Here is a 23,874-nt window from a genome sequence, read left to right as displayed (position 1 = left end):
TTTTGAAGATCAGCTCACTTAGAGGCACGTCTCGGCACTTATCCACAGTATTTTGTTTCCACTAAAGGAAGTAAAAATCCGCTGGGGAAGATGGCTATCGGAGGTATCCTTCAAAGAGGAGCCTTTGACTTAGGCATATATTTACCGTATTTATTCTGACATTTGTTATGAAATTATAACTGCTTTCTCCGAGAACCTCGCACAGTGACAGGTTCAGCTCCCTTACAGGATTAGCTGGTTTCCAGCCTGAATGCTGGAACAAAACGATTCTGTTTCTTGCCTGTGCAAAGGTGGTCTGGAATGTGACCGTTCCTCTGTCCCCCAGAGTGCGTGAAGAGGATTTGGGCAGGGAGGAGCTGCTGATGTCTGGAAGCGGTGAGCTGGGCAGTCCGTGAAGGGAGACAGCTGTTAGGCCAAGAGAGGTGCCTTGTATCCCGATACGTAACATGGCAGCTGAGCTGGGGAGCAGGCCGGGAGCGAGCCGGCAGCTGCTGCTGGCAAGGGCCTACCAGCCCTGGGGTTCTAGGAAGGCTGGTGGAACTCTCCGTCATCTGCTGTGCTCATTAACTCTTCCTTTCCTACTTAGATACAGATGCATGTGTGTCATTATTGAACTAGCCAGAATGTTGACTCGGCCTGTGATTTAAAATAATTGGGAAGAAGGGGCAGTTTAACAATGAGGATATTTTCTTTTACCTTCTGAAGCCTAAAGCTACATGACTGGCTAAAGTATTATTTTTGTGGAGTTCCCCAGTGCATTACTGGATGCGTTACGTATCTGCCTTATGGCTTTTGTCCCGAAACTCCTTAAAGTTCAGTGCCTACAAGCATAAACTCCACTCGTGAATCACTGGAGGGTAGTCGTTAGGTCAAGGCTCAGCACGCTGAAAAAAGTATTAGAGCGCTAAGGACTTTATGGGGTGACCAAGTAACATTCAGTATGTTAATATACAATTACTGCTTATGACTTAAAATTGTACCGATCGGAGGCCTTGAGCATTTCTGCCAGTGTCAAACCCCACAAAACGCAGTCGAATATTCTAACGTTAAGCTGGCTGTGCAATTCTGGTAATTATCTGGCAGCGTGTAACATTTAAGAGGTCGTGTATTTTTATGTATCGTACTGTGTAGTTGTCCTTCTCCCCGGAACTGAGCAGATGATAGGAGCTACTGCTGTTTGAATAATCTCAAAGCAAGATGCTGATGTTCGAAAGTTGTTTTTAGAAAATTTCCTGTATCTTTAGAGGGCTTTAATGTCCTTTCTTCTGAGATGGTAGATGACACCTTACATAATGAGTACTGTCAGATGGGTTCATCCTTGCTTCCTCTCCCGGCCCTGGGCCACCTTTTAGCATTCATGCATATTATGACTACTTTAACTAACGTGCCTATAAAGTATTTCCACATGTTTATTGAGCTTAGAGTCAGAAAATTAAATTGTGTTTTATGGTGAGTTTTTTGGATATCCATTTGTGCCCTTGTTTCCTACCAGCTGTGCAGTGCTGAAAATTAATAGCTCACATTTCCATTACCTGTACTTTTTATGGATGTTTAGCCTTCGTTCTGCTTTTGTTTCTTATTCTAAACATTTTGTAGCTAAAGCAGGCATGTGTACAATATTTGTTGCTTTTTAATAAAACCTGTAGGGTTCTTTTTATTATTTGTACTATTTAAAACAGGTTTGGAGAGATGCCGTGGCACAGCTGGCATCTAGAAATCTTGTAGCTGCTTCACACCATGAAAGCATGGTAAGCTTGTTTTTCACATCTTTTCTAGATTCTTAAAAGATATGGGACATCTTCTAGGAAGGCAAGTCCAAGTTTGGGAGCAGTAAATGAAAGTCTGTTTTAAGCAGCACTATTGCTGGCTTTTTAGTCTGCTTCCTGGCAGTTTCCTCGTGGTATCTCCAAAATGTCTTGACTGACAAGATCCTAACAGGTTTTTTTCTTTGGTTGCTGTGTCTGAGTAGAAACTGGTGGTGAATTGTTGCAAAGTTATCTGTCAGGGTTCACCTACAGGATAATACTGTAGAGAGGAGAGGGAATGAAGTGGCTGCTCATCAGAGCAGGGGAAACTGAGGAGAAGAGGTATGGGATTGTGGAGAGGGAAAAGAGGAACAGGACAGCATGAATAATTTTCAGTGTGGATAAAATGTATGTCTCCATTTCTGGTTCTTTCAATCGCCTACAGCCCTGGGCTTGTACCCAGAGAATCACAGGATGGTCAGGGTTGGAAGGGACCTCTGGAGATCACCTTGTCCAATCCCCCTGCTCAAGCAGGGCCACCTAGAGCAGGTTGCCCAGGACTATGTGCAGTCAGGTTTTGAATACCTTCAAGGATATCTCCAAAACAGGTCCTTGCATTCACACGTACGCCCTTGCTAGACATGCCAAAGTCTTTCAGAAGGGAGATTTCACTAGAGAGGCCTTCTAAAACCTGCTGGACCATAGAAGGTCTTAGATGCCAATCTTATGGGGGGTGTGTGTGTGTGTGTGCAGAATTCCTAAATAAACAGAAAAACATGCACATAAGTAGGAAAGTATGTGTAAATGTGAACTTCTCCTAGGTCTGATCACACCTACAAAGAAATTTCTCCTGTTACAAGAATTCTCGAACCTTAGAAAGTCTCTGAAACTTGCAGGTGGATTCAGAAATTTGTATTTCTGCTGGAGTTGGAGATTGAAAGTGTGATATTGGTTTCTTAAACATGCTCTATAAACAATATTAGGAGACACAAATCCTGTTTCTACCCAGTGTCTTTTGATAAGCTCAGTGTGAGCTTGCGTTAATATACACTCATTCTGAATTTACTTTTGCTCAGAAGTATTTTGGAGTTACCAGAATTTATTTTTTAATGCATCATGTGTTGCCATCACTTATCTTAAGTCAAGCAGCTGCTTTTATATCCTGTTTTTCTATCTCTTGCTAGCTTTGTGCCTGATACGGGACATCTTGCTGCAGTCGTTCTGCTTTGGACATGTCAGTCATGTACACAGCGTGGGGATAGGTGTTGCTTCCTTTGGACTGTGTGAAAGCAGTGCTGGCAGCATAGAAAGAGTTGGGCTGAAGTAACTTTCTTCCATTAGAAGAAAAAAAATCTGAAAAAAATAAGGTCTGAATTGTATCTAGAGGTAAGGTGACTTTCATTCAAAATCTAAAATACGGATCTTTGCTTCTTTCCTCCCCCGAATTCCAGAAAATATGATTTGTCTTTGATTATGGATGGGTTGAGGATTTTTTTTTTAAGCAGATGTTTTTAAATCGGTGGTTTCTTTGGTATGCTGAAAGAAAATAAATACATTCAAAAGGGCTGAGAATTTAACCATGGGGAAAAGCTAAAGAAAAGCGAGACAAATTCTTGTACTGACTCCATGAACCCTTTGGGTGACAGGTTCAGCACCGTTTCCCCATTTGCTTTAGTGACACACAGACTCACCACAAAATTCCTTAAGCTTTTGTCCTGGCTGGTCTGTGAAGAAGGCTTACACAAATGGAGAAGTGCTGTGACAGCAGCTGAAAGTCAGCATGATACTGATGCAGGCTGGGCTGCCATGGGAGGAGGGGAAAAAACCCAAACCTCTAGCACAGTACACCCATGCTGGCAGCTCCTGCAAGGATTTGCTTTTACTTCTGCTCGCTCTCGGGGAGGCTTTTCCTGCCTTTCAGTCATCAACCACTGAACACTTTTCCCCTCTGGCCTCTCCAAAACACCCTCAGCTACCTCAGGGGATTCTAACAAATTGAGTGAGTAGCCCACAAGGGCCCCTCGCCTAACAAACCCTCCAGAATCTTCCGGCATTTTAACCAGATATTATCTATGTCACCCAATTCATGATGATAAACGTTTCTCCAGTTTGTTTTTTTCAAGGTGTAAAGTACGGAACTGGAAGAAACACTAAACAGTTAATTAAACAATTTGTACTTAGTGTCTGCTTGGTACTGTGCAACCCAGGGGCTGTCCTTGACTTAATGCTTTAATAAAAAAGCTCGTGTAGCTTCTGTTACAAAACAGACCTGGCCCTGGAAAGAGAAAAGAGATGTTTTGAAAAACAAGGTGGTATGGGAGGCTCTGCCCCTTCATGTTACCTAATGGGGTGTTAGTAACCTACCAATGACACTATCGCTTCCTCAAGTCTCTTCCCTTTGTGTTTACAACATTTCTTCTGACAGCTGAGAAGGAGCAAGTTTCCAAGGGCTCAAGGTTTTTTTCAGCAGCACCCAGAAGTCTGGCACCTTACCCTGACCTTGTAAGTCTGCAAAACTGGCCTGGAAATTAAATGGAAACAGACTCTCTCTTGAGAGTCCAGCTCCCTCCTACTCCTGGTTGGGCCAGAAACACTGTGAGAACAGACAGATTTCCTAGCAGTATCCTGGCACTTTCTTATCCATTGCCGGCCAAAACCAGAAAGTGTTAAAAAAAAAAAAAAAAGAGAGAGAGAGAGAAAGAAAGAAAAGAAAAAAGAAAACTCTATAGGAAGTGGGAGGAGAGGAAAGCACTGTATATTTTTAAAACAGAAATCTTATCTGAGTTTTGGGTCGGTTGCTTTGTCTGACTGGTTCATCTACCCCCTCTCCTAATCCCTGTGTTTACTGCAGAGCTTTGTGGTTTCCTTCCTCCGGTCCCCTTGGTTATCTGGGCTGGCACGGAGCCTGGGTTCTGCTTCCCTTCCCCCTTGCGCACCTTTGTATCCCCCGCCACTGGATCCTGCAAAGGCAAGTCTTAATTCTTCACACACACTTTTTTTCTTTTTTTTTTTTTGTCATTTGCAGCTACTCAGGGGCACCTTTTGCAGGCTGTTGTGCTCAACCCTCATTGCTTTGCCTTCAGCTTGGCCTGTGGTTTTTGGTTTCCTTTTTTTTTTTTTTAATTTTATTTTTTTTTATTTCTGGTTGCCCTGAAGTGCGCACAGAGTTGCTGACAGCCCATGGAAAACTCAGCAAAACATTCCACGCAGAGCACTTGCTTGCCTTCACCATCCTTTCCTGTGCCACGCTCATTTTTATTAGAGGTAACTGAGAAAACAGGACCTTTGGGCTTTGGCTGATCTGCTGCTGCTGCTTTCAGACACAACATGCAGGTCTGGAGCACCATCTCCCCTGCTTCCAGCCCAGCCTTCTAGCCCTATGGCTACTTCTGTTGGTTCCTCGTCAGGAACTTGCTCTGCCATCAGCTGTACAAGCCAACTGCTTCCAGCTTTCCCTGGTTCTCTTTCTCTCCCCAAGTTACCCAGACAACTAATCCTTCTCTCTTAAGTTCACCTCCTTCATTTTTATGGTTCCCACTAGCTACTTGTTCCCTTTCTCCCTTGTTTTGAGAGGTCTGGCAGCAAAGCCTCAGACATTTCAGTACTTGCATGTTTCAGGATTTTTATTTTCCCGGTAAAGTAGTAATGTTTTTTTAGGGAGTTAAGGAGGCATCCTCTAACATGGTCATGGCCTGGTACTTTCCCAGCTCGTCAGCTCGATCCGTGCTGTACTAGCTCCCCGGCAGTGTTAAGCAGCTCATTGTAAGCCAGGACAAAAGACATTCAGCAGCTTAGAGAAAGGTGATATGACAAGCTGAGCCCACCCTGTCTCAGGCTGCCTTATGTGGCAAGCCTGGAGAGAAGGCTTCTTACCTAGTTAAGGAATTTCAGAAACTCACTGTCCCATCTTTAATTAGGAAGGAGTGTTTGATAAGATTTCTTTAGATGCAGCTGTCACAAGTAGATCAGCATGGCCGCAGGCAAAAAGAGCATGGGAATACCACAGTCCACCCCTTTTCCAGTACTACCAGACATCCTTTGAGGCAGTTTTCAAGATCTTGCTCAGCATCTGCATAGATCTCCCATTAAAGAGTGGAAATTTTGATGTTGAGTAGGATGAGGACAGCAATCTCACACAGTTTTGAAAATCTTGTCCCCAGTTTCTTGGAACCACGCAGGCTGCAGCTACATGTGGATGCTTGCCCGTGCCACCCAGCTGTGCATCCCTTAAGTACCTTGCTTTAAGGTACAGAGCTGTCCCTTTATGTCACTCCTGCCTTAACACAAATGTAGCCTGAAGCAAGAGAAGCCAGTCTAAAGGTACACTGGCGATGATTGCAGAAGTAATTTTCAAAATGAGGAGCACTTGCTTTGAAAGCCAGTTGGGTGCTTTAGATACCAAGCTCAGAACCTGGTGGCCTTGTCTATATGTTTTCCTGCTTCCCAATGTCGTCTTCATGCACTGGAACTAGTCTTTGCTCTCCAGATTTCTTTACTGCAGTGGTGGAGCCTCCTTTTGCCATCATTAACAGCTATGTTGGATTTTATTTTGAAAATGTTTTCTCTGTGTGCTCCCATCTCTCAGATTTTATTCCAGCCCAGTTTTAAGGATTGCAACCCCTGCAGGAGTCCCTACAAATCTTATGACTGGATCTCATGACAACAGCCTCTTCAATGTTGTTGATTAATCTTTGTTCTCTTGGAAGTTAAGAAGTTTGCACAAATAAGAGAGCCCTCTCTATTACTCAATAACCAGCCCAACTTACATCCTAAGAGTACAGTGGAAAATCTGACTGTTGTGGGCCAAAAGAATCTAACCGTGTTACCAAAGGCGTTATGCAAGACTAAATGAAGTTACATTTTCTTCAGACTATTCAACTCTCTGCATAATTTACTTAGTATTTTAATCATCTTTTTTGAACAGTCCTTACTTTCTGAAAGGTCGGAAGCAGCCTAACAATAGTTACTATCATATGATAACAGCTTTGCTGGATATAAGACTAGATTCCCAACAGACAGCATTTTCACAACACAGAACTGTAGTTATCCTGGCAGTAATTGGCATCCTTGCGGATGGTCTGATACAGAAATGCAAAGCTTGACTGTGTGCTCTTTGCTTTTAGAAAGTGCTATTTATATGGTAAGCTCCTTGGGGCAGGGACTGTCTCATATTATGAATGCTTCATACAACTGAATCTTGAATTGGTTGAAGCCTGAAGGCACAAATCTAATTCCAGGAATAGTATGATTGAATGGACGTGGAGACTAAGGAACTTTCTCAGTCCTAGACATGATGTCAGTACAAGATTGAGGTGGAAGTGGGAGAACTTGTACTGCGCAGGCTATGTGTTGTTTGGATGGAAACAGGACTTCATTCTCTAGGTTTATCAATGGGTCACTGTTAGTGAGTACTTCTAGTTCACTTACACTTTCAGATCTTTCTGAGGACAGGAATCGCTCTTAAAGTCTTGAAATAGTCTATTTCCTTTTTTAAAATACCAACGAGGGAAAAGTTTTACTTACTTGGATTCTGCAGCGAATGCTGTGGTTGCTGCTGGTTATTAGTAGCGAGGATACATGCAATAACAGGTGCCAAGCGTTAAGATCACTGTAAGCTTAGGATTAAGGTATGAGAAGACACTAAGTGAGCCAGATCTGTTCACAGGAAATGAACTTTTTTCTATACTTGTTTTGACTAAAAGAATAAAATCCAATCTTATATAATTCTTTGTTGCTTGATCAGGACATGTAGGAGAATTGAAGATAGACCTGGCAGGCAACCTTATAAACGTTAATCTTAAAGAGTCAAATACCCAGATGCTAACTGGATCCAGAAAAGTGATAAATATCTTTCTGCTTTAAAACTGAAGCATGGGTATTTCTATTAGCCAAGATCTTACTGTTCACCCATTGCTAATTAGAATAGAGAATTAGTAATGAGGAGCTAAGGTGGCCCACAGACTAGCAAGGTTCTGTTGGACTCCCACTACCACCCCACTCAGTCTTCTGCACAACTGCACTTTGAGATCTTACTCTTTGAAGACCTTTGCTAATGTCTTCACAGGCTGGAAGTTGTAATAACGTTTCTGATAATTATTACCTAATCCCATTCTTCTAAAGCTGCCGTTTCTTTGCCTTCCTCTTTGCACTCGGCTTCAAGGATGGTAGGAGGAAATCAGGAAACCCACCTAATGTGTTTGTAATCCTGACCAGATGGGAAAATTCATGCCTGGCTCCAGAAGCTAACCTGTTTGATTCAGAAACCTGGTCTGACTACCACCATGCTGCTACCACCCAGTGGGCAAGGCAGCTTTCGGCAGGGAGAGCACCTGCACCTGCAGGCAAAGTGGGGAGGAAGGCAGGGACTGAGGATGCTCAGGGCTGACTGCTCCCTAGTCCCTGCTGCTCCACCAGCACAGCTGCACTGCTCCGCATGGACCAGCGTCTTGTTTCTTGTGGAGGCCAGCAGTTTTTTTATATACATTTATACATTAAATATCTATAATATATCGCTATATAATATATATTATTTATATATATATATATATGTATTTATCTAAGCTTCTGGAGTCAGGCAGAATTTTCCCATCTGCCCAGGATTATAGATATATATATATATAAATATGTATTTATACAAAAATAGAATCAGTCTCATAGGTCTTGTGCCTCCTTGGTATCATCTGGGCAGAAGGAGGAAAGCGAGATGATCTAGTCTCATCCCAGTCCAAATACTAAGTGAGGATGTACAACCAGAATGAGATTTTAGACATAAATGAGTTGTGTATGCACTTTGGGTTGTTGCTGTTCAGGAATTAGTGCGGAATAGCTGGGGGAGCTGCTAGTGCTGGTAGTCACATAGCTCTAACAGAGACATTGCCAGCCAGCAGGAGTAGCTATAGGAAGATAATTTGAGCATATAGAGACAGATACTTGCTCCTGAGAAAGTGTCTCTAGCACAGCGTGTGCATCCCTGGAATAGAAATTAATGAGTTTGTGTCTGGGGTTGGAAGAATAATGTGTGTGTGTGTATGGCAGGAAGCAGAGCCTGTGGTGTTTGGTCTGGCTTCATCTCCAGCTCACCTACACATACAGCCCCTCGTACCTGTGACAGCACTGTACAGTGTCCCTTACGGCTGTCACAGGCGTTACAAACACAGTGCAGACAGGTGGTCTACCCTGACCTGCTAAAATGGGTCATTTCAAACTGCATTGGTACCTGTGGGTTAGTGAGCCTCCTTGCTCCTTTCCAGCCAGGTTCTGCTGTGAAAGTCATGCTTTGTAGCACTTCGAGGAATACCTGCCTAGACCTGTGCCTTGGCTCCCCTTCATTCCCCAGGGTGGATCGCAATACTTTTAACCGAGCTGAAATGTCAGTACATTGGGCGTAACACTGTGTTTAATGCTCTGTCTGCTTCCGTGTTTGGATGCGACCTCTTCTAGTCTGGGTGAGACCACAGTGAGAATGGAGTTTAGTAATGAAGTGGAATCACAGAAATATAGAGATGCCACTATAGGTAACTTTGTGCTACGCTTTCATCCAGGCAGCACTGAATATAACTGATTTCTATTCCTGACAGGCTGTTTGACATTCCTGTCTTCTTGCAGCAGCTAGGCTCTGGTTTGTACTCACATGCTGATGCAATAGCTTCTGCTGGGTTTGAAAGGAAAGGAAAGAACAGATCGGAATCCTTGATATGCATCTAGGCAACAACTTCCTCTTACAACCAAACCTCACTGGCAGAGGTCACTACACTGGCGCTCAGAGCTGAGTCTTGTAGATGAGCAGCACGTAAAAATTTACACAGCTTCTAATATGCCCTGGGCCAGCCAGTTTTCAATTACATTCATGCCTGCACTTCCCTTTGGTGTGCAGTGGTTAACCCTTCTGATACGCTCTCACGGTGCTACCTCTGCCAGTGGTGCTGTGTGCTTGCCAGGAACAGGTAAGCACATACCAACACATTTCCCAAGGCAGGGAGTCAGCCACGCAATCAGCTGTTTCTTTTTTTGTTGTTACTGTTTTAAACGCCATTAGTGAGGCATGAAAGTATGTATTTTTTTTCAAGGTGTTTTTTTCTTTTCCACAGGATTTGCCATGGTCTAGAGCACAGCACGGTAGTTTTTTCCTTTGCTCTAGGACCATGTGTGAGTGAGTGGTACTTGGGCATGTACCCTTCCCCCAGGAACCATCCAACTATGGGGAACTATGAGCTTCTCTCTGATTGTGTATGGCATACTTACCTTCATTTGATGGCCCTCTCACCCTGCCTGGCCTGTGGTTTCTGCTGTATTTTATTTTTCTTTGTTAAAAAGAGCCATTCCATATTATTCTAGGGTCTGCTGTTGCTATTATTTGGCAGTATAAATAGTTAGAAGGGTCTGCAGAGGCTGTCAGATGGTTTAAGCTAATGATCCCTTAGTTATGATCCCTAGCAATCTTAACTGGATTTGGCAGTGGAAGCAATTTAAGGAGTGAACTGCTTATTAAAATGACCTCTACTGCATGTGTCTGTACTCAGTAATTGATACAGATTAGTCAGGAGTTCGCATAGCTTTTGATAATGGATTAATCCTGGAAAACTGAACTTTTTTTTTTTTCTTGGGAGCAGCTCAGAACAAGTCTGTGGTTTCTGTAGGCTTCTGTGTTCTCTGTCCTCTGCAACATCCCCTTACTCCAGCTCCTTAATGGATCAGTGCATTCAAAATGTCCTCTGAGACACACACAGTGCGATTACAATGGTACCTTTTAGCAGAAAACGTTCTTAAAACAGAGGCATAAAACCAACCTGACGGTTTTAAGGACAAAACAGCTTTGAGGTTTAGAACAAATGGGGGTCTTAATTTCAATTTCTGCTATATTGCACATGGAAGCATGCCCAGACAAGCATGCACACACTGTCCGAGGAGTTTGCAACAGCAGCTCTGTGCGTAAGACTGTTCAGTTTGGGAGTATCGATGTTCTTGGGAATGCTTGCATGTACCAGCAGAGGGCACGCAGACTTCATTAAATGGGGACATGTGCTAATTAACAAATCGCAGAAGTAGGTAGGAGGCTACCTGCATCCATCTCGTTCCCAGACAAAGCGCTTATTCAGTTGTGCCCATCCCAACAGACGTGCGTTCGCTGAAATAGGCAGGAAGCAAGAGGGCATGAAGCATATGTTTGGAATTACATAATCCATAGTCAAACCATGATCATGTTTCGTGTTCATGCTTAGTCAGGCTGTGGCAGTGATTAGGGTTGACTAAATAGTTACTGTATCTCCCATTTTTTTCCATTGTGTGGCATCTGCCAGCTCTGTTCATCATTACAGCCTCAATCTAGGCAAGTGACACGTAGTGTGGATCAGCCCCATAATGAACCAGAGGAAATTAGGGACAGAGTCAGCAGTTTTTATAATATATTAGAACAGGATTATTGGGAAATGTGAACTTAAAAGGAAGGCTGTCTGCATTTTAGAAACTAAATCAAAGATAAACTGTACAGTAGACTCCTGTTTTATCCTGCTCAGTGCACTTGCAGTACATTCATAATCTTCATAAAGGAGAAAATGAATTGGTGAAATAGGCTGTTTTATGATAATATCCCATATGTTATCAGATTCATGCAGGCAGAATCACACTAATGAAGAGAAATTGCAGTTTATGTAGGGCTTGCAGGCCTCGCTTAGGCAGATTAACAGTAGCGAGGGTAAGAGGCAGCACACTGCCTTGGCAGGCTGCCCAAGAACTAATCAATGCAGATGGAGTCGAAGGGACTGCGAGTCTGATTCCCAACAGTCATCTCGGAACTGGAATGACTGCATCCATCAGTGCTCCTTGATAAGGCATCCTTTAAGCTTGTGGTAAGAATGAACCCATTTGGGGAGGCAGAGGCTGAGCAATACTAAAAGCGATGACTCCACATGTGGTGCAGGGGAGAAGTGGGTGTTTAATTTTAGCTGCTGACCTGATTTCATGCTGAATGACAAGTATCTATAGGAATCCTCAAGGGCCAATCAGTTGCTATGCTAGTGAGGCTTTTGGAGAAATGCATTTAATTTTATTCAAGTGATGCCTTTAAGGAAGCAATTATGATTTTAAGCTCTCAGAAGTTCTGACTCCTCCAGGTTGATTTCAGCTAGGGCTAAGCTGAATGGCTTTCATGTTTCATGTTGCTGAAACTGAAGTCTAACTCCATTGTGTATTTAACATGGCACACACTAATGTTCTGAAATACCCTGATTTTCCTCTGTGCTGTTCAGTTTTTTTCCCTAATAGGGAAGCAGATTTGGTGCAGAATCAAAACACCTCAAGTCCTTTTGCCGTTTGCACACACATCCTGAAGTGAAGTTGACAAAATGAAGCAACTGCAGAGCCTCATCACTGAGGATCTCCTTTGCAGGGGTTCTCACTTGCAGCTTTGTGCTTGAGGAAAGTGTACTTGTGACCCAGGAGAGAGCTTTCATTTTTCAAGAGGAAGGCTGGCAAAGATCTCGGTCCACCTATCAAGTCCCTTTTCATAGAAGACACTCATGAAAAAAATATGAGAGTTGGGCCTACGCATGGGGCAGATACTTCACTTTTCACTGGTGATAGAGTTCTGGCCACTACAAACATTAGTCACTTGGAGTTCTTCCCTTGGCATCGTGTGTTTCTCATCAAAAATGAAGGCAGTTTTCAGCCAGCAGCGAAGCATCAAATTGCCCAGTGTTATTGAATGCTGAAATATAAAGTAGTAGGGCTTTTACTACTGCAGATAACGTGGTAGCATGCTCAGTTACTGTGTTCATACCCCATTCTGCTGCTGTTGCTGGCTTATGTAGGTAGAGTTTGAATGCAGGTTTGGTTCATGCCCATCTTTCTATAGTCATATTGATTGATTTGAAAGTTTATATTTGAAAATCACATTGCATTATCTCCCCCCTGATTTTGACTTCAGTGAAAAATGGCTGGACCCAAATTGCCATGCTTTGTGGATGGGATTTGTTTGTTTTCTGTGGCTAGTTGCTGACTGGAACCTCATCTGCACATTTGTATTGGCTTTTTATTTTCAGTTGTCTCTGAATCTGTCCAGTGATTAGTTTGTTGACAGATGGCTTTTCCCTTGAATAAGATACAGTGACTAGATGTTCTGAATGTCCCAGAAGGGCTCTGGCATTTGTCCTCAGGACAATGAAAAACACCCTGGCATTTTCTGCCTTCTCTGAATTTGCCTTTCATCTGTGTATTGTATGGAGATTCCTCTAAGGATGTAGAAAGAAAAATGTTAAAATGTGGTTATACCAAGAAAACTGGCAGTTAAAAAAAGCCTTTTACTCAGCAAACCTGCAGTTGCTGTGTATTGCAGCTCACACTTCCTTGCCTCAGTAAATGGCTATGTTTTCTACCACTGTTTGAAGCTACCACAGCAAAAAAAAAAAAGGAGAAGGATTGATTTGATTCCACTTGCTTTATTTTGACTGAGTTCCCATCCCTTGCACCCCTGCAAATGGTTTGTGGCTCTGAGGTTGCACAAACAATGCAGGCAGCACAATAGCAAGACAACAGGGTTTTCACATGGGAATAGTGGGAGCTGTGGGACTCTGCCTCAGTGGTGATGTGCAAGAAGAAAAGAACTTAATCTGACTCTGTCTCCAGTTTGAGTCTGCAGGGTTGGCACCTATGGGAGAGGAGGATCCATCTCTGTATTTTTGATATGTTAACCAGCCTTGAAGTGGATCTGCTGAAATGCAATCACTGAAACACGCTGAACCCAGGCATCCTGTGATGCTAAGACTGGTTCCTTTTCTGAAGGGGAAAGAACATCAAAATTATTATACTTTCTATAATCTCTTAATCACAGCTCTCATGAAACAAAAGCTTTCTAAGAGCATCCTTTCTTCAACAGTTACAGACAAAAAACCCTCATTTAAGTAATGCGCTTGCTGAACCCACTGTGCTGCTGCAGCTGGTACTGGGGACAAGCTCACCCTCTTCCCCACTGACAGTGATGTGCAGAAATCCACTCTGCTTTTTTTTTTTTTTTCTTTTCACCACACCAAATTCTTCAGTTTTGCACATGTGAGTCAACTTGTAAAAATGACTCACAAGCTCATTCCAGCCCTTCTGAATTGGGAGCCCAATTAAAATACTACTTGTAATGCACATATTGAAGAGAACGAAAACTGTCTGTTCCTGAGTGTCAGGCATTAGCACAGCATATCTGAAGGCCTGGCCTGAGCTACTCTGATACTTGCCAGCAGAAAACCTTGTGTTTAATTAAGATACAAGTAACAGAAAAAATATTTTGAAAATCGAGTCAGGTAGGAAAAAAAAATATATAATTAAACTATAAAATTGGTTCATTATCAATACATCAACGTTTATTTCATTTAAATATTTGTTTTAAAATATTTATTTATGTGTGTGTGTATATTATATATACACATACAATGTTGTTGGATGGAATGTTTTATTTATAAGACACTGCAAAGGTGGTTTTTCTGCAGGGCTACAATACCTGGCAATCGGCTGCTTCTGTTGCTGGTTTGCTTTTTGAATAGACATTGTCTTAGGTTTCATGTGTCTTCTGGGCAGGTGCCCCTATAGAACTGGTAATGTCCTGTAATGGTAATTCCTCACAATCTCAGTCTTTGGCCTTCAGTGAGCCTTTACGTCAGGACCAGCCAGTCTTTTCAACATTGCCACCCACGTACCAAAATTCCCTCCGGAAGGTGATCCTGGGGATCTCGGCAGTAGCTGTACTGCAGCACCAGGACACAGTTGACATAGTCTGAGCATCAACTTGTATTTTGACTGGTATAAGTCACATATCGTCCAAAACTAGGCCTCGTCTGCGCCAGCACCACATCAGCAATCTGATTTTTGCCAGCAGGCGAAGGTCTACAGGGGGAACGTGCTGGCTGGACAACATGTCATCCCAGCTCAGCAAGGATGATGTCTGTGATATTGACACATGGCCCTTCAACTGACATTATTCTCTGGCATATTCATCATAAGCACTTTTATCTCCAAGATGTTTCTGTGGCATCACAGCCAACCTTAGGGCAAGAAGGTGGGAGCTGCAGCAAAAGGCAAGGAATCATTCAAGGGAAAGATGCTTCGGAGTGCAATTGCTTCCTGGTGTTATCTGCTCTATCCAGCCATGGCCTTCCTTTTCACAGGCTTCTGTGACTGCCGCAGAATAGAGGTCATACCCAGGAGCAGCGCTTGCCCAAATTCTCCTACCTGGTCCCATACCACCATTGTGACTTACAGCCAGTTTCCAGAGCAGTGGGTATAAACCAGCGAGGTCTGTAAGCCCGGTGGTACCACGTAACCCGCCTTCTACAGCTGAGCGAAAAAAACCCCAGTCTTACATTAAAGGGATTCACTGACAAAAGCAACAACCTTAAATGAGAACTATTTAAATAAACAGCTTTTCTGGCCTAAGTTCTAATTGAAAAGAAGAAAATAAACTGATCAGACATTGTGGGAACAACACATGCGGGAATGTATTTTTCTTCAAATACAAGTCTAGTAAATGTAAAGATGAAACCTGATCTTTGTCCTAGCAAAGTTCAAACATGCACATATTGTTACCACTTACCAGTATGTAAATAACATATATGAATCATTGCCAGTAGGTGGTAGTGTGTGTTTTTCAGATACGTTTGTTAGTACTGCAAGTGTTTCATGTTTGAGGTGATTTTTTGTCATCTTTAATGTATGATCTCAAACCATCATTGCTTTGAATTCAGGCCCTGGTTTCACTGATTTAATAGTTCTGCTTCACAAACATCAGCCCATCTCAGAGAGGCATATTTTGATTTTCAAGCTTATGGACAAACCTAACTGGAAACATTTTGAAAAGTGCCAATTAGTATGAGCCCTGAGAATTCAAATGCCTGTATTCATTGGAATGATTGGATTGCTCTCTAGTGTTTCATTTTAGGAGGAGAGCTTTTGATAAATAAATGCATTATTTTAATGATTTATAAACTTAGAACTGCTCTGTCATAGAGGCTTTTTTCGAATCCCTGAAAGAGCTCACTGGAAAAGGAGCACTACAGTTACTGGACATCCAGTTCCTGTCAGTGTCTCACTGAGCTGTGTAAGGAAAGGCAGTGCCCAGCTGGAAGAGACTAGGAGTTTTGGTGGAAACCATCCCTTCCTTGGCCCCTGTGGTTTTTCTTGCTGAGAACAATCTACACAAAATCAGTGCTGTTCCCCCAACTCACCACACAGGAAGAGATGCCCGCTTCCCCCCCTGTGAGAGTAGTTACTACGTCTCGTCGCTGGCTGCCCGGGGAGACATTCATCCTTCCCCAGGTAATGACCAAGCTGCCCTCGCAGCCTGGCTGGTGCTCTCCGACTGCCTTTGTTGTGCTTTTGGGAAGGGACTGAATTTTTGTTTGGCGGAAGAAGGGGATGCCAGTGGTAAAGATTCCTTCTGTGGTGTTGCCTGCCAGGAAGCGAGGCAGAGGTTGGGAAAGGCTCTATAAATATTTCTGCAATAACTCAAAGGCAGTGAGCATTTGGGTTGATTTGTTTTTCCTGGGGTGCATGAGACTGCTCTCCTCTGTGCAGGTGTCTGATTCATGTGGGGCTTCCTTTTTCTTTCTTTTCCTACTTGTTTCCTGCCTCTGCAATTGTTGCTTGCACTTGTAGCACTTTTACTCAGCCCGGCAGTCCCACTGAATGCAATCAGGTTATTTGTGCAAACGCTTTTCATCATGAATATGGTCTGCAGAGTCAGACCTTTTGCTTCTTCCTTCTGCTTCTAACCTGTCCCTCCCAAGTTTCCTTTCTCATTGTTTTTCCTTTCACTTATGTCTGCCTGCTGTTAGAGCAAGCTAGCAGAGAAGGAAGTGGGGGAGGGCTGTTTCTGCAGGGGTTTCAGTGCAAATAGTTGCATGGCTTATAATTTCTTGAGCAGGTCAGGCTCTTCTTGGCCTGCACTCAGGCTGAGAGAGGATCACTCGTTGCCAGGTGAGGTTAATGTTTGTGCCACCAGTGTCCACAGGCTACGCTGGCAGGAACAGTCAGGGAGTGAGCAGTAATGGGCCCTGCCCAGAAGCAGAATTAGTGTAGCCCAGAGGAGCTGTGCAGGAGACCTGTGTCTGACTCAGGATGAACAGATTCCCACGGAGCTCGAGGAGTTGTAGCCCTCCGGCACATGGAGGAAGGCTTAGGCATATGGATGAGCCAAACTACCAAAACAGAAACCTTCCGTCTTCGGTGGTGAATGAGTCCTGGTTTCACTTGACTGCAGTTTTTTGTCTCCATTAATGACAGAAAATGCCATGTGATATAGGTAGGTGTTGGATGTGATCATGCAAGCTTGCAGCCTGTTTCCAGTCCCATGCAGCCATGTCCAACCACTCTAGGATGGAGGTGAAATAAAAGTTAACCTGCCCTGTTTGCCTTCCTGGATTATCCATTGTTCTTAACCTGTTCCCTTGGAACCTAATTTGACCATGCAGTAGAAGGTGGGATGGAAAGTGATTTTGTGAAGAACTTCCTGCCTGGAAATGATACCAAGTTAGCCATCTGAAGTTGGGAGTCCATTTGGAAGGTGCCGACCTTAATATTTCTGTTCTGCTTTCTGTGTTTCAAATGGTAACTGCTAGAGGCAAACTCAAGCAAGGGACATCTATGCTGCCCTGGTGTGTGTCCTCCCCAGTATATAAATGTAGCTGTTAGTATATTGATAACAGAAGTAAGAGTTGGGTTTGAACTTGGTTGTTGAGTTTTGTGGGTAATGTAGATTATGGAAGGGAGGAATCTCAAGGTCAGAAGCTGATTGTATCATGTGGAAGGCAAGAAACCACAGACTCAGTAGTAGAGAAGTGTTGTGTTGCAGAAGTGAGAACAGAGATGTTAATTTAGCAATTTAAATCAGCCATGCTGCAGACTTTTTAATTGTGTTTTATTTGTATAGAAACAGTCAGTCCATCCTGGAACAACAGTATCTCTGCTGGTTGTTTCTCTGTCACCTTATTCGGTGCACTAGTGACGACATCGTGATGCGTGGTGATAGGTCTCAAAATTCAACTTTGAGTTTTCTATTCAGAATTAAGGAGAGGAGTAGGAGGTAGCTTTATCTAAGTGTACACTACCTAATCTGTGAATGAATACAAAATGTGAGCGAGATGGGACATTGTTCCTGTAACAGGACCAACTCGTCAGCGCTACAGCACTCTTAAAAAAAAAAAAAAAAAAAAAAAAGATATGTTCCTTCTAAAATTATATATATAACACGAGGCTGCGCACAGAAATGCACCTCATCTCATGCACACAGATTTCCTTGAATGTGGCTGAACTGCCTTTGTCACTGTCCAGACAGTCCCAGAGTGGGGCACAGTGCTAACTAAAGCTTTTCATCTGGATCCCGAAGCTTTTCCTCTGGATTTAATTCTCCCTCTTGAGTTAACATCATCTGAAATACAAAATCTAAGAACATAATAACTGTTACTTCCATCTTCCTTTCAACATTTTCTTTCTGCTAGGAGGCAGGAAAAGCATGAGGGTGACACTTTAGTTCATACTCTCACCCCTAGCTGCCAGAGATGTAGAAGCCAGCAGGCTCTGACAAGGCACTTCTGGTGAAGCTGAGCTGGGGCTTCTTCCATTACATCTTCCCAGTGCAGCTGTGAGGGAAGTCCTGACTGGGAGCCTTTAGCACCGAGTGTGGTGCATAAGCCAGTAAACTGTTCTGCAACTTACTGGCTGGAAGTAGGACAAATGGTTCTAGAAACCCCATCAACTTTCACCCAACACCTTTGCTTCCTGTTGTAGACAGTGCAAGCTAAAAGCATAATTGAAGGTTTGGGTTCTTTATCTGAAGTACAATTTTGACTGGGAGTTACTAAAAGGCAGTAAAAGTGGAAGCATATTTTGCTGGTGTTTTTTTTTTTTTTTTTTTCTTCAGAGTCCCTTCTCAATGATTGCCATTTGCGGAATGAGGATGTCGAATTTGCCACGTTGCACAAAGTTGTGGCAGCTGTTCCATATTGCTAGATTGGAAATTAAAATGGAGATCTATTCAAATTGTCTGACACTTCCAGCAAGCTTGAAAGCAATGCTTTAAAATATAACAGAACTCTAATTTGGGTCCTGAGGGATAGTCAGTAACATTGAAAGCAAACGTCTTTTTCCAAATGGTCTTTAACTGCTTTGTGTCTTTTCCTTTTCCTTGCTAAATTCTGCTTTCTGTGGCAGCCATGTGATCCAGCCGAAGTCAACAGGATTGCTGAGAACGTCAAAGACCAAATCCTAGGCGAGAACATTTCAGCAGGTCTAGTCTGTTATGACAATAAATATTTTCAGGAATGTTTAAGCTATGCTAACCTTTAAAAAGGAATGGATCACATTTCTATTTTCTTTCTTGATAAATGTGTGGTGCCTGAATCTTCTTAACAGTTTCTTCATCTAAAGATAAGACTGGATTTATCTGTATCTGTAGAGGGTAATGCAATCTCTTGGTTCAGGAATTTGTGGAGGTCAGCCTTTTGCCTGTCAACACACAATCAAAGCTAACTTTTGATCCTAGTGCTGCTGCTTTAGTAACACTAATTTTATAAGGGCTAGAAAAACTCATAACCGAGGAAATGAAGTTCTTTGAAACACGTGTCATTCCAGACCTGGGCTTCAGAACTCAGAGTTTAGCCACCTTGATTTGTGGCTGCCATAAAATTTTGTTTAAAAGCATTAATGTGTTATCTGGTAATTCTTATTCCACAGAAAGAATGCGCTGTTGACATCTCAGCATTTTTGTTGTTGTTTTTGTCCTGAATATGCCAGTTCATCACTCATACGGAGCATTAATCACTACAGTAAATGTAGCAGTGATGTGTTCAGGAAATATTTGACAAGGCTTTATAAAGGCACTCCATAAAAAACCGTGACAAAGTAGTCTGTGGTGTTCCCTGTGGGTGAAATTCACCTGCCCAAAGCTCAGATAAATACGTGACAGACTCTTCTGCTAACACAGCTCCAGTGCCACGGCTATCTGTTCTGTTTTGCTTCCCACACATCCTGTAATGACGAAGACGACTCTTTTCTAAAATACCATTTGCTTTTTCAGGGTGGCACTGGCAACTATGAAGGCCTCAGTGGGCCCCGGAAAGAGCAATGTGCTATTGATCCAGCTGTCCTTTGAAGGAACCCTGGTAAAGAGCTGTATTTCCACAATTCTCGATGAAAGAATCTGTATACAAATAATGGCAGGAGGAGTTCTCTCTGGAATGATATGACTGCATAAATAAGCAGTTCTTCAGTGCAGCATGTGGTTTTCTAATTTCCAGTAAAATGGAATGAGTCACACATGACAACACCATTGCCACTAACCAGTGTGGCATGGCATCTGAAAAAGCTAGCACTGGAAGGGTGTGAACTGCAGAGCAGATGATGGGGCTTGAAACATCTTGTTTGCTTTGGCAGAGCAACCAAAATCTTGATGCTTTCCCACAATCTGCTCCAAGGATATAGGTTTTGCTATGCTGTATCAGATTATTACTCTGGGAATTCGTGTGTCCTGCCTTTGCCAATGGACAGCGCGTGATGCTTCAGATAAAGATAAATGCCCAGACTCCCCACAGGGGAATTCCAAAGCTAGATGGTGTTTCTTCGAGTCGGGTTTACATTACTGCAGGAGTTCCAGGGGAGGTTTTCTCTCTCCGGTACCAAATCATAAAAGATATGTCTACTCAGTCAAGCAAACAGAGGCCCAGGACAGCTCACAAGTCCAGGCTCACATACCATAAATATTATTTATATGTAAGTACATGCTCTGGTATGGGCCTTAGGCCAAGTTCACTCCAGAGGGGAAGTCTAGCCGTAGTCATGTCTTATCACAAGCCCAAGTTTTTCTTCCTCATGTTTGGAAAGATGCTGCTTGGCAGCCCAGCTGCACGGGAGCAAAACTCCCCGTGACTGCCGCTGCTGTTGAACCTTGAGTCTGCGAGGAGAGATTCAGAGGCTCAAAAGATGAAGGGCCAAATTAAAGGGATTAAAACCAAAACGTTTCCCTTTATTTCTGCTTTCAGGCCTCTAGAACTGGGAATCAAATCTTCAGTGTTAATGAACTGCAAACTGAAACTTCCCATGCAAAATGCCTCCAGCAGAACTAGAGGCATCTGCTCCAAAGCAAGCTGAAAATGACCTAGCACACACACTTGGTCCCTGGAGCAGGGCCTTAAGGTTCTTCTCAACTTGGTAGTCACAAATGACTTGTACTTTCTTGGATCCGTATGTGAAAGTGGCATCAGATGCTTGTTCCTTCAAACGTTTCTCAGAACAAATATCTTGTTAAAAGTGGGGTGGGAGGGGGCGCAAGTAATTCTTTTTCTCTGGACACATCCCCAACACACAGCACTGCTGAGCACCGTATTTAGGCAGAGTTAATGGTGATGTCCTAGGTGGCCAGCGTTATATTTCCATTGGTTTATGTTGCTTCGTCCCTGTCAGTACTGTCCACATGGAGGGCTCGGGAAGAACAGTAGTTTAAGCTGCAATTTAATTCCTTGTAGATGGAGATTTGCTGTGACAGAAATGCCTGTCATCCCAGCAGTCTCTCACATCTGCTGGAGGCAGAAGAGTATGTGAAACAATAACTCTGCCAGCAGATGTGGTTCTGTAGGGACAGTAGTGTCTGTGGTACGAAAATTCTCTCCCAAAATACAGATCTGTGGGGACAGTAAGCGTCTTGTGTTAAGTGACAACTTTGCAGCATCTGCTGGGACAGTAATGTCTGTGATACATAAATGCATCTCTGCATCTGCTGGATTGTTCAGAGAGAGATGTATTGTATATATCCATTTTTAGATGTGAAAATCTCCTTCACTTTAATTTGGGGGATCTGTTTCATTCTTCCCACAGAGTTCTTATTAAGAACCGTCTTATGTAAGAAGAGCTGAAGGTGTTCGTGAGTCTTTTGCACGTAGGGCAGACATTGCCACATTTCAGCCGCCGAGAAATACTGCTATGTTTTCTCCTACCATGGTATTAATCATTAATGGCTTTGTTCTCAATGAACAGCCCAAGTATCTTCAATGATGCTCTTGTGAGTGCTAATGCTTTGTGGTCGCAGTAAGAGCATCTCATGAGAAATGTGTTTGTTCAGAGCAGAGATGCACCACAAACAGAGTGTTCTGATCCAGACCAGATTTCAGACATTCCTAAGTACAGATGTGTGCAGATAAGGATTTTTAAATTTGGCCTCATCTCTACGCTAGGCACCGGACCCGAATCAGGGAGGACTGCGCTGGAGACAGCCAATTTTCCAGCAGCGCAACTCCATTCAGATGTCAGGGTATTTTGCTACAACAAAGGCTGATGTTGACATTTTTTCTTGGATAGAGACAGATGCAAGAGCTTCTGCCTCAAGGTTATCCATTATACAGTATATTAACTAGATGTTTTAACATTGTGCTTCCTGCAGAGACAGAAATGAATGATAATTAATACTTATCAATTAAAATCTAATCTTTTCCCATGTGTATTTATATGCTGATCTTCAACCTACAAGGCAATCCTGTGACAAGAATTAGATACTCTTTTATTGGGGAGCGTTGGGATTATGGTCAGGGAGGTATTATTCACTCATTTATTGAGTACTGCATTTGTGCCTAGATTTTGCTGAGGCGTTGTATATAAACATAGTCTGTACAAAGGAGTTTATAAGCAATTAGCATTACAGGGACAATTATTTTCTCCTTTTTGTAGCAGCACTGAGTAGGGGGGGAGGGATGGAAGAGAGAGGAAGCAAAGGTTGTACATGTTTTATGACCATAATTATAATTGTTTCACAGATTAAAATTTAATTAAAATTTAATTATAATTTACTGTTTCACAGATTAAAACTGATGAAAAAAGACTCAAGGTTAGGACTGTCTCACAGATCTATGAGTTATCTAGCTCAGCTTAAACATACAAATATAAATTATTATTTTTTTTTTAATCTAGCCGCTGTCTAATAGAGAGTGCCCACAAGTGTGATAGGTGCTTTACAGACTCGAGCCGCCAGTGCTGCATCGCAAACTGAATACTGGCCCAAGGGCCATGGTAACAAAGAGCTCCAATCCCACAGCCGTGCACAGAGGAGCACTCCACTGCGAGGGCTGCACACAGGAGCAGCCTGGAAGGCTGGACTCTAAACATGGAATGTGAAAGCAAGGGAAAGGCAGAAGCAATTTTCATTTTTGAGCTCTGGTCGGCATGGTTGTTAAACGCCACTTGATTCAGATATACTGTGCGATAACCCTCGTTTGTAAGCGAGAGGCAGAATGGAACAATAAATGAAGGAGGCCACTCACAGTCCAGGTGGAGAGTTTTAAAGTGGGCAGGTGATCTGGCTGGTTAGTTTTGATTTATTATAAAGGCATCTTTATGCTTTTTGAATTGCCTTCCATCAGTCGTGTTAAAACTGCATTCTTGTAAGGTAGTTCATCCCCTACACACATGCACACACTACTCACTCATGTCAAACTAATAGCAAACGCTTATGAAGAAAGTATGGTATGTGGTGCCTGTTACAAAAATCTTTTTTTCATTGATATACTGGAAACGAGCATATACCAGTTTAGCAACTGGTATAAATTTATAGTACGGTATCAACATTTTCAGAGACTGCTTCAGACTGTTAAAGGTGTGAGACTTTTTCTGTTTTGTGGCAAAATTGCTTTTCACAACTTGTCGCAGAAGATCTTTGTTTTTTTAAAAAAAAAAAATTTGCAAATGAACTCTGTAACAGGGAGAGGTGTAGAATTATGGGAGGTGAAAGCGCAAGTGGGGAAAATCATCATCTCCCCGTTTCTATTTTTTGATGTGACATTCCTTATCATGAGGAAAAGAGGCACTTCTGCAGCTTCCCTGCCCCTGACCCTCCTCCCATCTCGGAAAGGTATCACAAAGCCACGCGCTACTCCAGCTCCATTTTATTCCTTGTCTTTTATTAACACAGCCACAGTGTTTTGAGAGCTCTGCTCATCCCTTGGTATAAAGCATCCAAAGTGGTTGGAACAACCGATGGCAAAATAATAAACATTTTCAGCTGCAGTTGTTCAGATTCTGGATGAGTTGTTTGTAAACATCTTGTTTAGAACTGTCAAGAGGTGGAGCTAACATCATTGAGAGAGGATAAATTCTGACACGGTGCTCTGAGATT

General features: G+C 42.8%; 1 long non-coding RNA gene across 1 annotated transcript; it reads left to right on the top strand.

Moving 5' to 3' along the window:
- The first annotated feature begins 657 nt into the window (after window positions 1-657).
- Window positions 658-13,135, top strand: LOC121091921. The gene is made up of 3 exons (XR_005829086.1): window positions 658-1,748; window positions 2,930-3,131; window positions 11,990-13,135. It is a non-coding gene; the product is annotated as an uncharacterized LOC121091921 (long non-coding RNA).
- The last annotated feature ends 10,739 nt before the right edge of the window (window positions 13,136-23,874 follow it).

The sequence above is a fragment of the Falco naumanni genome, chromosome 7, assembly GCF_017639655.2.
Source record: "Falco naumanni isolate bFalNau1 chromosome 7, bFalNau1.pat, whole genome shotgun sequence".
Classification (NCBI taxonomy): Eukaryota; Metazoa; Chordata; class Aves; order Falconiformes; family Falconidae; genus Falco; species Falco naumanni.
The sequence above is the reverse complement of the archived record's forward strand: the minus strand, read 5'-3'. Positions and strand labels throughout refer to the sequence as shown.